This window comes from Microcebus murinus, chromosome 9 (assembly GCF_040939455.1).
Source record: "Microcebus murinus isolate Inina chromosome 9, M.murinus_Inina_mat1.0, whole genome shotgun sequence".
Taxonomy (NCBI): domain Eukaryota; kingdom Metazoa; phylum Chordata; class Mammalia; order Primates; family Cheirogaleidae; genus Microcebus; species Microcebus murinus.
In genome coordinates, this window is record NC_134112.1 from 56,151,532 (window position 1) to 56,167,486 (window position 15,955).

The following is a 15,955-nucleotide window of genomic DNA, read 5'->3' on the forward strand; positions in this document are numbered from 1 at the left end:
ACAGTATAGAATGAGGCAACATATATGTTGCAATAAAAAAGTTCACACTTTTCCAAGCAAGTTGTATGTAAAGTCAAGATACACATGGTTAAAGACAAAAACAAAACAAACAAATAACAACAACAACAAAATAGAACCAGAAAAAAGACAATTAGAAACCAAATGTTTCAGATGAGATAATTATTTAAAATGTCTAGTTTTAGTCATTCTGGTAGTTTTCAAATTTTGTTATTTTTAAAGTTCACTTTCAAAAAGAGATGATTTTTATTTTTATATTTGGGTGAAAACTGTTATGTTTTAGTGTCTGAAAAAATGACAAAATTCTAACCTGTTTGAATGATTTTGGCCCAATTATTATTCTAATTTATGAATTGGATTGATTGGGATGTAATGTTCTTACTTATTTCATAAAGCTTTCCTATAATTCTTAACATTGTTCTTCCTACCTGCTTCCTATTGTGAAGGGCTTAATGTTCAAACCTTCTTTTTTTTCTATTTTTCCTGATGGATTGATTAATTTTGTTTAAGCAGGTGAATCCTTTCTGAAGTAAGAAACAAATCATTGTACTAGGTGAATTAAAATAATATAAACTTCAGATTTTGGCTTTCCTTCTTGTTCCTCATCCCACACTCCCTTCTGAACTTTCTGCCTTCCTTTTTTTTTTTTTTTTTTTTAGATAAGGTCTCACTCTGTCACCCAGGCTGTTTATAGGTCACTGCAGATTGAAACTCCTGGGCTTAACAGATCCTCCTGCCTTGGCCTCCCAAGTAGCTAGGACTGCAGGGTGCACCACCCCACTCAACTAATTTTTTTCTTTTTTTAGAGATGGGGTCTCACAATGTTGCCAAGACTGCTCTGGAACTCCTGGGCTCAAATAATCCTCCCACTTCAGCCTCCCAAATTGCTAGGATTACAGATGTGAGCCACCGCACCTGGCCCCAACCCCCCATTTTGCCTTTCCTTGCTGTCTTTTATTTTTAAGGGTGTTATTGAAAAAGCAAAATGACTTCCCTTAAAGGAATCAGAACTAATATCCAAATTATAAGAGATTTTGTCAAGAGTCTTGGAGAAATCTGTTCTGCTCTTTTGATAAAAAGAGGCATATTTTCTTTAACTGAGTAAATGTTTGAGACAAAAAAGAGAAGTTACTAGCAAAACAATTATATGAAACATTTTTAAAGGTAATATTAAAAGAATACCACTAATTCCAAGAAGTAGTAGGTATCAAATTATTTTTCATAAATTGACTTCATTTAATTACTTGGGTAATGATCAAAGTAAAGAATAAGGAGAAAGCTAAAGAATACTCTTGGCTCTACTTCTATAATATAGATCTCATCCTCAACCAAGTTTGCTCCTACCCTTGCTAGTAAGAGTATTTCATTGCATCTAACCTGCTTTCTCATATGACAGTGTGGCCCGTTGAAACTTCCAATATTTCATTCCTCACCATTTCACGCTCAGAAATTATTAGGAAATTAAACTCTAAAAGCAAAATTTTCAAATTTTGTATGTCACTGCAAATCAAAATCACAGAGAATATTAGTAACATCTTAGATTGTTGGGTTCTTTAAGATAATAAAGCTCACACATATTAATCATGAAATAAATCTCTCAGTAAATGAATTTGATTTTTATTCTGTCTCCTCATAGACTTCTACAGAGAGGGCTTCAAACAAACAAACAAAAAAACTATGTTTAGGGAAGGAATTGTAAAACAAAATTGTAATATATTTTTGTTATGATAAGTACATCCAGACTTATAAATAATATCAAGACTATAGTACATAATTTAATATAATGTCTAAGAAAGGAAAGAGATCAAACAACCTAAGTTTAAATAAAGCCTAGATTAGCACTATTCTCAGTTTTCAAAGTAACTACAATAGCAATAGCTATTTAAACAAAAGAAAATCCAATCATATCCCTAAATGAAAATGTGAAATAACTTCCCAACAAATTCCATGATTCATCATGTTTAACATAAATTAACTTGAGAGTTTACCTAGTCAAAATTAGTGTCTAAAAGATTGAAGTAAAAAATCAATTTAAGAAAACAAAAAGCAAGTTCTAATTGACATTCTTTTGGGAACTTAACTTCTGAATAGTTTATTCAATAAATATTTGCTGTAGGTTTGATGAATGAATTAAAGAATGAATGAAGTAAGTCGAACAAAAACATTTATTTGAGAATTCTCTGCTTATCTTAAAACAACTTAGACTAATCAAGTCTATATAGGAAGGAAGCATGACATTTTTTGTACAGTCTGTATTATACTTGAAAACTAAATCACAATGAAACATGGTAAGGTAGTTAGAAATTGAAAATATGCATAATAAATTCTACAAAATTAATGATGATTTCAAATGACAGATACAACCTGTGTATAAAAATAAATGGAAATCACTGGTCTGTACTCTTGAAAATGACTCATTTCTACCTTGTTATGTAAAATGACTCATTTCTACCTTTTCTTTGGAAAAATATAACATCTTGATTAGCTAATATGTCAAAAAAGATGTAGTTAATAATTTTTACGATAAAAAAATTCTACACTAGAAATAGTGTAGAATTTTGGACTTTTAATTTGTTCATTTCTTATTTTTAATTATGGATACATAATAGGTGTATATATTTAAAAAGTACATGTGACGTTTTCATACAGGCATACAATGGGAATTAATCAAATCAGGGCAAATGGGGTTTCTATCACCTCAGACATTTATCCTTTCTTTTTGTTAGGAAAATTCAAATTTTTCATTATGCTGTACTTTGATTTTAAAAGCAGTTTTAAACATAGTTATAAATGTAAACTTTTTACTTGCTTTATAATATGTTCATTATACTTTCTGCCTTTGTTTGTATCAGCCATGCCATGTCTCCTTTCTTCATATAAATAAATAAAAGCCATTAACTATCGGCATATCGTCTTTCCAAGTTTGTGCCCATAGCTACAAATAAAACCAAATAAAAAAGAATAGAAATAGAATAATTTATGTTAACATTACATCTCTGAATCTTACTAATTTTTCATAAGGCTAGTTGCCTGATTTTATTAGAATTGTTTAAATCAGTTAATACATAATTCCTCTAAATAAATCATGATATTACATATGCTGCATTTACTTAACAAATACGGGGTAGGTTCAACATATTTTAGGAGAAATGTTTGGAATTTCAATTGTAATTTAAATTAAAAACTTTAAAAATAATATATAGGAGTAAAAAAATGCTATATCATATGAAGAAAATAGCTAAAAAGAAAATGAATTTAAATCAAGGATGTGAATATTTTTAAATATTTAGAAGTCTGCTATAATCAAATCTCACATGACTAACTTTATCATTTATATCACAAATCTTGCAAATTATATACATTGCTGCTGGCTTCTTGCCACTTCACAAAATACTTCTGAACAGCTTATCACTTTGTAAATGAATAGAATTTTTGGAAAGTGTCGAAAATTATGTTGAATTACATTCTACTATAATTGTGTGAAAATTATCCTAAAATAATTTTGTGGAAAAAAACTATAATCATATGTAGAGAGAGAAAGGGAGAAAGAGGGAGAGAAAGTACAAATACATAAACACATATACATAAAACAAGTGATGCATCTAATCTACTCTTAAATGATGACTTATATGGAAGCAAGGAAAAAAATAGCCCTATCAGAATCCTAAGAATGGATATTATGTGTTCTCCTCACAAAAATGATAACTATGTGAAGTAATGCATATGTTTATTGGTCATTCCACAATGTACACATACTTGAATACATCAATAAATGCATACAATTTTATTTGTCATATTTAAGATTAAATAATAAATTAAATGAATAAAAGACTGTATATAACAAAGGGAAGCTAATTTATATCTCAGTTTACCGTGGACAATTAGTCATTGCATTCTCTGATTCTATTTTTCACCAATTAGAAAAATTACCTAAAATTACAAATTTGTGGCACTGAATAATCTAAAGAATCTTCATATACACTTGATACTCATAACACTGTAATAGATTCAAAGTAAAATGTTCCTATTTTTCATCACATTATGCACACAGTTTTGTTTCAAGCTTTAGATGGAAAACAAAATTTGTTAATGCTATAGTACTTGGGTCTCTCATCTTTCTTACATTCATAATGATATCACTTTATATTAACATTAAATCTCTGAATAGAAAAGTGGGTGGTTTTAAGTGGTTATGTTCTTCATTGTGTTAAAATTTGCATCAAGACTGACTGATAAGACAAGATGATATTATTATTCTTTATAAAACAATGTTAAATTTTTATAGAAATATTTTATCATTTCTATACTTCAGCTTTTAAAAGATTTATTTCACATAATATAGTTTGTTATTATAATAAGTACATTTTTGTTGGAAAATCTTTTGGTATATCCCATTACATCATAAAATCAGTTCATGTATATATAAAAGTATGGATAAATATTTTAATTAAAAATTTATCACTCTACTTTGCATAAAAAATTAAGATGTTTCTCAATTCTTTTTTAACATCCTTCATTTTCCACACTGGACCAAAACTCTCCCCCAACTAGTCTTATTTTCCCCACATGATTTTGGTATATTTTGTGCTGACTGCACCAAAAATTTTGCAACCATTCACTCCACGATTATTTCTGGAAGCGAACACTAGTTTAGTTTCTACTCTTTTTTCCCCCCTATACACTTGTTTTTTATTTGCAATTTGCATTATTTAGAATAAGGTAGCTTATTATAACTAACTTACTCCAACATATATAATCATTCAAAATAGGTATTCCTGATCAGTTGGTAGCTCTACTCTTAATCCAGAAGATTAGAAGACTTAAATGTGATTGAGGGAGTAAAAAAAAAAAGCAATGCCAACACATTAAAAATATACCAGGAGTTCAACTTTAAAATAAGTATAGGATGTCTTTATTGGACTTATATTCTTTCCTTTGTCAAAAGTATAAATTACTTCTGTACTGTTGGGTTAATTACTCCTTCTCCCCTTTTTTGTATATGAGTTTCCTACCTTAAACTGATAACATGTGGCTTTTCTTTAGGAACAATTACATAGAAGAGGAAATTGGCTATTCTCAAGTTGTCACTTTAATCATGTCTCTTCTCATCTTTTCAGCAAATATGTCAGCACCAGGTTAGGAGGAGAGGGCAGCAGCCCCGGAACACTCCATGTCTGCCCCAGCAAAAATGAGAAGGTAGATAAGAAAGAGTTTCGCTAATTAAATTGCAAATGATTCAGGGCCCCCAATTTAGTTAGAAGAAAAAAGACAAATTTTAATCTGACATGGTAAGGAATTCTGTTGTTTTATGACAAAAATAAAACCAAAAATAAACAGTACCCGAGTAGTTGTTGACAACTAAACGTTGCTAATGTCCAGAATTTCCCTGAGGACATGAGGCTCATTGTGGTACCAATTCCAGTCTGGGGTTTTATATCTGGTTGCCAAAAATTTAATCCCACCTGCAGCCACCCACCCTTGCCACACCACAGTGTAAAGTGAATAAGGAATAAAGACTATAAAAGAGATGGGAGAGGGATCTAGATTTCATTTGTTTCTCCTTTTTTTCCCAATAGATATAGGGATCAAATAGCCTAATCTGACTAGAAAAAATATTACAGCCACATATATAAATACATGTGTGTGTGTGTGTGTATCACAGAGACACAAAGAGACACTTACACCTTTATTGCTGCTTAAGATCAAAGTAAAGCTTTAACAGTTTTCTAAATGCTCATTTATCAGAATTATCTAATGCCTTCAGCCTCATGCCGTCATGAGCAAAGGCCATGTATATCCCTCAGGTTTGAAAAAGTAAGAAAGAGAAAGAAAGAAAAGAAAAGTAAATTGTTGACTAGCAAAGACTGATGAGGGTTAAAATTTGATCCAGAGTTGAACACAATGTTTAAGATCAAAGCCTTCAATAACTCTTTCAGGATGGAAATACCTAGAGGCTATTTCATTTGACTGAATTTAATTTTGATGTAGTATGCTAACTAAAAAATTTTATTCTTTTTTTCTTTTATGAAAATAATCAATACCATAAACCACTGGTTATTGTATTTCAGTAGGTCAAGAACTCCTTGTAGTTTTTAAAATAAGTTTTAATAAGTTTTTAAAAATAGTGTATAAATTGAAGGTGTATGCATCTTTCACATTACATGCAATAAGCAACACAGGTATTATTTGAAATAAGAATGGTCTAAGATATACAGGATTTGATATGCTTGGGGACTTCTTAACCAAGGGCAATGATAGACAAAAAGTAATTAAAGTGTTATATTAATATAATAAAAGAAGACAGGTGAGAGATATATTCTGAATGCAATATTTCTATTGGTTTTCCACAAAGGTCTAAACCTATACATACTGTTATAGATTTTACCTTTAATTACATATTTTCCCCCATGAAGAAGAAAGTCTTTTTAACAATTACTTTTCATCTTATATAATTTTAGGATAATTTTTAAACTAATGTTTTAACATTAATTTATATATACATATATACTTTACATAAAATTGTTATAAATCTCTAAATGAAACCAGAACAGATTTTATTATTTAACAACAAGAAAACTGAGACTCTAGAAAGTATATATTGCCTGGGGCTGTTCAATCAGTGAATGAAAGAGCAAGCTGTCTAATTGTAGCCTGGTTGACCAAAAGCCTCAACACCATGTATGTAGCCGTTCAAGAAGCCAGATGTTTCAATGAATATGTTTGTGAAATTAATATGACAATTTATCAATGAGGATGGAATCTAGGCTAAATAAATAGATAAATAATAAAATAAATAATTGCTAGGTTTTGTAATATAACTACCACAAATATGAACTTCCAAACAACCATTGAAATATAAGAGAAAAATGCTGGTAACTATATATATAACATTATATATCTAATCATTAAAAATATTTCAGGAACTTCTTATTTGATTTTGATATACAATATCAAAAATCACATTTTTTAATATTGGCATCGACTTTATCTGAAAATCCTGTAAGTTTTGGGTAGCCATGGTGCAAGATACAGTTTTTTTTTTTTAAAGTTCTAGTTATCTCTTGTAAGCTTGAATTTTATTACTCATAACAAAGACTATCAGTTGGATAATTGTTATGACCTGAATTGTACACTCCCCGAAATTCATTGTTTGAAGTCTTAACACCCAATACAAGTATGTGACAATATTTAGATATAGGGTCCTCACAGAGGTAATTAAGTTTAATGAGGTCATTAGGGTGAGCGCTAATAAAGCACCTAGTTGTTTTTATGAGAAGAGACTAGGACACAGACAGAAAAAAGACCATTGGAAGCCACAGGGAGAAGACTGGCATTTAAAAGCCAAGGAGAAATATAGGCACATTGTGGAATGACTAAATATAGCTAATTAACATAGCCATTACTTGTTATCAATTTTGTAGTGAATCTTTTTGTGAAATTCATACATACAATTTTATCTATCAACTTAAACAAATTTTAAAATAGCAATAATAATAATAAACCAAGGAGAGAGGCCCCAAAAGAAACAATCTTTCTTACATCTTCATCTCAGACTAGCCTCATCAATCAACTTATGGGAACATTGATTTCTGTCATTTAGGTCACCCCTGTACTACTTCATTATGGCAGCCCTAGTAAATTAATACAATAATTAAATGTGTCAATATTTAGAAGATCTGCAAATATCAATGAACCAATACTTTCCAGTAAATTCCAATAAAATTATAGGACAGAAAAGTGGATTTAATGTTACAGAGTATGAGATGTTTATTGGTACTATTTCATTTTAGTTTTTTTCCTTCACTACCATGCAACTAAGCTTGAACTAACTGTAAATAACATTTAAGAAACTAATATTTGTGGACTTTTGTGTAGTATCAAGAAAGAAAATCCACTAACACTTAAGAAGTTGTTAAAATATTTCATCATCTTCCAATTGCCTTTATGTGAGGCCAGATTTTCTTCAAGGACTTCAACAAATGAAACATATCACAGCAGATTTCCTCTTACACTTTGTTTTGGAAATATAGTTATTTTTGTAGTAATTATTATTTAACCAAATACTTAGTCATTTGTATTGTTATTTTGAATAAATTAAGAAATGAATATTATAAAAATTTTCTCAATTTTAATTTTAAATATGTCAATAATTATAATCCACATAAACAAAATTCAGTAATCTTTAACAAAGCAAACAGGTCTTGAGAACCTAAAGTTTAAGCACTGCTGATTTGAAGAATAAATTAATAGTAAGTATCAGTAGTTATGCCCTATGGGGTTTATATTAATGTGCTAGTGAATCTGCTAAGCATATATTACATTTGCTTTCACAGTTTACAGACAAATACACCTATAAGATACACATAATTATCTTCTTTGAGAGGTGAGAAATTTGAGTTCTATATTTCATAACTTTCCTAAAACTCCACAACCAGAATATATATGTATATGTATACACACATATATATATATTTTTTTCACAACCAGTATATTTCCAAACTGAAAAGGAAACCCAGATTATAAGATTCCACAGTCCAGAATATTCAACATAATAGATCACACACTAACTTAATAAACAAAGGATATAATAAAAGCATTATTTTAGCAATAACAAATCAGGAGATGATTTATTGGGACTTCTGCAAGATATTTAGAAAACAATAGCCACTGAATCTCTACTCTGACCTGGAAAAGAGTTTGGGTCAAATAGCTTTGGGGAGGGATACTGAAGGAAAGTACATCCTTCTTTTATGATTCTCAAAGACATACTTTGACAACTTAAGTGTCAGGTAGATTGAAATAGACAGTAGGAAGAAACATTTCTCCACTTTAGTAATGGAATTCCCTATGCACCTTTTCATTATATAATTCCACTCCTAAACTAGATAGTACCAAATATACTTCACAGATGTTCTCAAGGTTATAATGGGAATTATTTCTTAAATAGCATTAATAAACTTTAATATGTATGATTATTGCTATATTTTAAAAAATTTAAATTGTTTTTCTTTTCCATTATGTTTGCAAATCACAGCAGCCCACATAAACATGGTACTGAACTACAGTACTCTTTCCTTACCCTTAGAATATGTGGTCTCAGAGCCATGAAAAATAAAATGTGGCTTTGCTTTTTTAGATATTTTCTTTTATTTCTCAGATATATAATTTTGAAGAATGTAGAGTTTATAAATATTATCATTTATAAATCTCTTACCATAATTATGAGAAGAAATTGTATTTTCATTTTCTATGCCACCAAATAATATCAACAGAATATACTCTTATATAATTATACAATTGTGCCTTGTTGGTATGTTATTTCTATTTGGAAATTCATGTTTTGCTTCATATCACAGGTAAATATCTAAAACTTTACTTTGTAAATTTAAATATGTTATTTTATACACTGAAAACTTTTATAAGTTACTTTTATAAGTTTATAAGTAAATTTTATAAGTTAAAGAGTTAATACATTTTTCTTATACATTTATTAGTCATAACTTTTCAATATAATATATTCACCATTTGTTCAGATGACTTAATACAAGTTAAAAAGAATGTAATTAACTTGACCTCTCACATTTTGTGATCCTAACAAAGTTTGAGTTGAAATTTCAGCAACACAATAGTTCTTTGTTTGATTTGCATTCTAGCTTTACAATGCTAATATATACTATTAATTTAATAAACTCTAGAAATTTGTGTTTTATGGACAAAATTCAACCATGTTCTCAACTCTTACCCTATACATTATCTTTTCACCAAATGGAAAATGCATTACCTAGAATCCGTAGAACAAATAACAAATCTGATTATCAAAAATCTTACTGGTTTGAAAATATGACTGCACATTCCCAACAGGCTAATTTAATATGAAGACTTGTTTGACATTGAAGAGACTGAAGCCCTATTATTAGATGCTCTCCTATAATTCTTAACTTTTATGGTAGTCCTGTGAGGTCCATAAAATTGAAATAAGTTATTAGGAAATGAAGAAAAGATACAACCCTTGCTCTCAAGGTGCTTACAATTCAGCAAAAAACAGATGATAGAAGAAGCCATGAAAAAGAATGAGATCATGCAAGAAGACAATGTCCCAGTGGGCTTTAGAGTTTGTAAAAGTCATGATACATAGTATAGAAGATTAGAAAAGGAATTAGAAAAGAACTTCTCAGGGTCCTCTTAAATATCCTATGTTTTTTAAAAAGTATCTGTGATATTTAGGGAATGTCATTGCTTTCCCATCTACATATTGTAGATAAGAATACATCTATCTGTTTTCATCCAAATGTCATGGCAAAGATAATTCCTGCAGTTGGTATTACCTTATTTAGATGAAATGTCATATTGGTATGCATATCTCATATGCTATGCAATATAAGATTGCATATATGAGGTCTGTCTGGAAAGTATCCAGCAAGTAAACCATTTTCATTATATTGACAATGGCTGGATACTTTCTGGACAGACCTTGTATGAGACACACTTTATAAACAGTCCGATAGATAATTGCCTGTGTGAAACCTGGTCATCTCAACAGATATTGCTAGAGACTCTTCTTTACTTTCAAGCTACCATCAATGTGACTTAAACATAAGACTAGCAGTTGCATGAATTCATTTACAAATGAGGTAACAAGAAGACTGATTCCACAGATAGAAGCAAAAGCTTTTAGATGTAGGATATGTTAAACCTGGGGCTAGGGGTGGAATAGGGATAACATTTGTAATAACAGAGAACACGTGGCTCAGGTAGAAGGTAACATTAAACTACAAATCTCCTATTTTATGACCAAAAGATGTTAAACAAAGTCAAAAATCTAGAAATGGGAACTTTAGCTGCCAATCATAAGAATTTGCACTGGAGGAGAGGAGAGTCATAGGAAAGACAATTTTAAAATCTCTGTGAATTTTAGATAACTACAAACAAATAATAAATATCAATCATATATATACAAACACATGATTTTATATGTTATTTTTCTCAGGAAGAGGAATATAATCATTTTCAGCTGGAAAATTTCTCCCAGGGATTGCTTCTTTGTTCTGATTTTATTTTTGAATATTTGAAGCATTTATTTGTTATTTCTTTCATTTTTTTCTATCCCATTGGACTATAAAATTATTGAGTATAGAGATTAAATCATACTCATCTTTCCACCTTTCTCCTAACTCAAAAATGTTTCCATCCATGTCCTCTTTTCTCAAATAAAAGAAGAAATGAGGCAACTGTCAACTACATCTTACCAAAAGACTTTCTTAGAAATAAAATTAAAATGGAAACAGAGTTTTAAAAGAATAAATGTCTTTATCCCATTCATTGTATTTTATTGCCTAAAGTCTGGCACAAGCACATTGGATATGAAAACTCATGTTACTAAGCAAAGATTGTTTGAGTAAACATGTCTCTATTTACTTAAACTTTATTTCACCCGAGAAGTCTATTATATGTCTCCAGAGGACCTACAGTATAGAACACAAGGATCTAGAACTTTATTATTGATGTGCTGTTGAAAATCACTCGATCTTGAATCTCAAAGCAAATGAAAAAGCATTTTACTAATTCCCCTTCACCCTGGTATTTTTTCTACCTATGAAACTGTACCCTAAATCTTCTATTATCTGAATAAAAACCAATCAATAATGTGTCAGCAATAAGTGCTTTATACTTGTATCTAACTCATCTAGATAAGATGGTAATTATGAGGTTTGTATCAGGGTAAAATTAGAATGCCATTTTGATTAATATTAAAGTCATCACTACACAAATTGATTTAATTTATACTTTTATTTAGTTTTCACTGTATTCAAGATATTGTGCTAGTATTCTGGAGTAGAGAAAAATAAGAGGTAGTTCTTAGCTTTGTGCAGTAGCAGTATCGTAGCCAATGAGGTTTATTGCTAATTGAAAACTTTTCCCAATACCCTGCCATGACCACTTGAAATATAGTTGGCATTGGCAATTTTTGACAGTCTCTACAGAGACAGAACTAACTAGCTAACTAAATAAATAAATAAGAGCTAGTTCTTGTCCTCAAAGAGTTTTAGATTTAGAGAGGCATACAAACATAAAAAATTAACTATAAAACTGGTTAACTATAAAAATACCAAAAATTAAAATTGTTAGTAGAATGCCTTGGAAGTTCAGAGGACTAGTAAAACAATAATGATTTATAATTTTGTTCATTAGTATCAAACTTTAAATGAACAAGTTGACAAATCAAGATAATTCTTACCTTTTCTTTGCATGGTAATTCTTCTTTGGACTTTCTTATGGTATAAAATGCATGCGTGCATTTATTTTATTTCAGTTAAACTTGGATCTTTAAACTTTTTTCCTGAAGAGATTATTATTCTGTTTGTAATATTACAGAGATGATATCATGGTTAGACCATTTAAGTAAATTTTTTAAGTAAATTAAGTAATTAAGTAAATTAAGTAATCATTTAAGTAAATTTAAGTAAATTTTTAAAAAATTTAACTTCTTCATTATTTATTATTTGTAAACAGTTGCATTCCTTAGCTGACCATTTGGTACCAGAATATTAGAAAAATAAAATTTGCTTTTAGATTTTTGTTATCAACCGTGCTTGCAATGCCAGATATCAAATTTTGGTCTCTTAGAAATAAGAAAATCTATAGAGTTATATTTTCACTTTCCCTCCTTTATCTCATATGTTGCTTCTATTGTATAAATTCTAGTGTTTTTAATCTAGTGAGTCTAAGTGGTCTGTGTACAAAATAATGACAGCATTAATGTCATGCTATTCTCTTTTGTGTTTACTGATTATCCCTAAATACGCAGGTATGATATTATTTGTGAATTTTGTTAATTTTAAAAATCCATTCTTGGTGTGTAAAAATGGAGTCTTTGGGCAAGAATTATGGAATGTCTTTTAAGAAAATAATGTGCTTAGTTTTGGAAGGGTAAAAGGAAAGAGAGAGAGAGAGAGAGAGAGAGAGAGAGAGAGAGAGAGACCGACCTACCTGGACCAGTCTCAAGGAAATTGCTAGTTTTGCCTTAAGTATTCTTTAAAATCACCTCACACCTTCATCTCAGTTCCCAGTTGTGTCCCTGGTACCCTTCAAACTAATTTTCTTGACCCCATACTTAAGAAAAATACATTGTGACTGGTGTACCATTGGCCATTGTGAGTTCCACATCCAAAGATCCAACCAACTGCAGATAGAAAATAATTGAAAAAAGAATAATTTCACAAAGTTTTGAAAGGCAAAACTTAAATTTGCCACTCACTGAGTACTATGTTGAATCCACACAAATGATGTGCAAGCATTTTATTAGGTATTACAAGTAATCTAGAGATGATTTAAAGTGTATGCAAAGATATGCATAGGTTGTATGCAAATAGTATGCCATATTTGACTTGAGCATCCATGGATTGGGGTGTCTGTGGAGAGCCCTGGAATCAATCCCCCATGGATACAGAGGGATAACTGGACTTTTACTCAGTTGCAGGAGCCAATTTTGTAGGAATAATCCCAGACGCATTTCTCTCTCTCACTCCCCACACCATTCAACACACATGACCTCTTCTCTCAGGGAATTGCTCTACTAAATGGAAGTTGACTTTTAAAATCCCTTCCAGAATTAAAATTCAATGATTTCAAATTTGCTGAATATATATATTTACATATGTAGAGATACACATATGTATTCACATAGATGTATAAATAAATATATGTGTATACATAATATAGATTATATATGTATCATATATACATATATATATTCATGATATAAGTGGTGTTCCAAATAAAAGAATATGAGAAATGGATTTCATTTTCACCAATAATCATTTAAAAAATTTTAAATGGTATTATAGGTCTGATATCCCTAAATTCTTTTCATTATATGAAATATTTTATCTTACTTTAAGTGAATTCTATATATCAGATTCATACCAGACATATTTTCTTGCTTTCATTCCAAAAACACAGTGAGGAATGAGATGAATTTAACATTACAAAAAAACTATTTAAAACATAACCACTTTATAGTTTCTTAAAAAATCTAAGCTTCTAGGATTTTACTGTCCAAAAACAGATGTGGAAAACAAAATTTAAGATAGTGCCACATAATAAATATCTGAGTAGTCCAGGCAAAAGTGATTGTAGATTTATTTTGGCAGTTTTTGGCCTGAAACACCATCTCAATCCTCTTCTTCACATAGATTGTCAGGATAGAGTCTGAGGTTTATCTCCACAATGCCTAACCACTTTTCAGATAGCAACCATAAACTTCAATGAAACATATGTTAAACAGGTTGTTTGGCTGAAGTTAACCGACACTGCAATAAAATAATCTGTCAATTCTATTTGAATTATAACAAAGGACAAATTTTTGTTAATAGAAAATCATTACCTTAAAGTAAAATTAAATCATCACTAAAATTGAATATTTAGATTTAAAGTCATTAATACTATTTTACTAATTTTGCAATTAATATTAGATATCATAAACCAAAGCAATTTGGAAGATTAATCTTTTCAGTTTAATTGTAAATTGAACATGTAACATACATTTATTTCCATATTTAGAATTGAAATGTATTTGTATCAAACTTAAGTACTAATAAGTTTATTAATATTTTATTTTGTTCATTAATCCCACTCTGTTAAGCAATAAATATAACAAATAAATATAACAACCTGTGCCTGGTGAGGTGGTTCACGACTGTGATTCTAGCACTTTAGGGAGGCTGAGGTGGGAGGATTGCTTGAGGCCAGGAGTTCAAGACCAGCCTTAGCAAAACCCTTCTCTACGCAAATAGAAAAATTAGCTGGAGGTGGTGGTGCGTTCTTGTAGTCCCAGCAACCTGGGATGCTAACACAGGGTGATCAATTGATCTAGCCCAGGAGTTTGAGGTTGCAGTGAGCTATGATGACACCGTTGTACTCGAGCCAAGGCAACAGAGTGAGACACTGTCTCAAAAAAAGAAAAAAATATATAACAATGTAACTGTCATATTCTTGCCTTGAGGAAGTCATTGTTTTACAGAGCTGTTAACTTGGGAAACTATTTTATATAAAAGTTCATTAAACTTTATCTTTGGGGCTTTTCATTTTGAATTTTTAATCTCATATCATCACTATTAACTCCAAAAGCATGCAGAATTATTAAGTCCTGATTTGTGTCTCCCTTGAGTTTGCAGTTCTCTGCTTCACTATATCCACAGACTTTCCAACTTTCCACAAGTGTTATATATAACACCTGCTATTTTCTATAGTACAGGGCTTGGGAGATGAAATGAAACAAGTTGCATATACATATTTTTCTGTTGAGTTCACATAAAGACAAAGACAGGGACATGCAGATTTATAAGTTACATGGAGCATGATTGCCAAGCAACAACATCCTTTTCTAACCTCATAGGAATTAAACACTGAGGTAGAAACGTGGACTCCAGATATGCTGTAATTCATCTCTACTGCAAGAGCCAATACAGAAAATGTTGGTATGTATTAAGTTAACAACATTAATCTTTTGGTCATTCTTTTTTCCCAGAAAATTGCAGAGCTGGAGGAAATTAAAGAGCATTAGTTAACAGTTTAAACCAATCAAGAAAATGTTTTTTTCAGATAGTTTCTTAACACCAAATAATACTTTTAAGTTGACTGGTTGATTTTTTTAAAGCAAGTTTTCTTTTTTTTGTTTTTTATTTCAGAATATTATAGGCATACAAACGCTTTAGTCACACAAATTGCCTTTGCACCACCTGAGTAAAAGCTACAAGTGTGCCCATCCTCCAGACAGCATGAACCACACCTATTAGGTGTGAATTTACCCATCCCCTCTTCCTCTCTCCCACCTGCCATTCCTTGATGCATGTCACCTCCATAAGTGCAGGTAACTGTTGAAAGATTAGTTCCAATTTAATGGTGAGTACATGTGGTGTTTGACTTTCCATTCTTGTGA

The 15,955-nt window shown here is 30.4% G+C and overlaps 1 pseudogene; it reads left to right on the plus strand.

Annotated features, from left to right (window-relative positions):
- The first annotated feature begins 11,876 nt into the window (after window positions 1–11,876).
- Window positions 11,877–12,002, plus strand: LOC142873115 (uncharacterized; annotated as a pseudogene).
- Window positions 12,003–15,955: the final 3,953 nt, after the last annotated feature.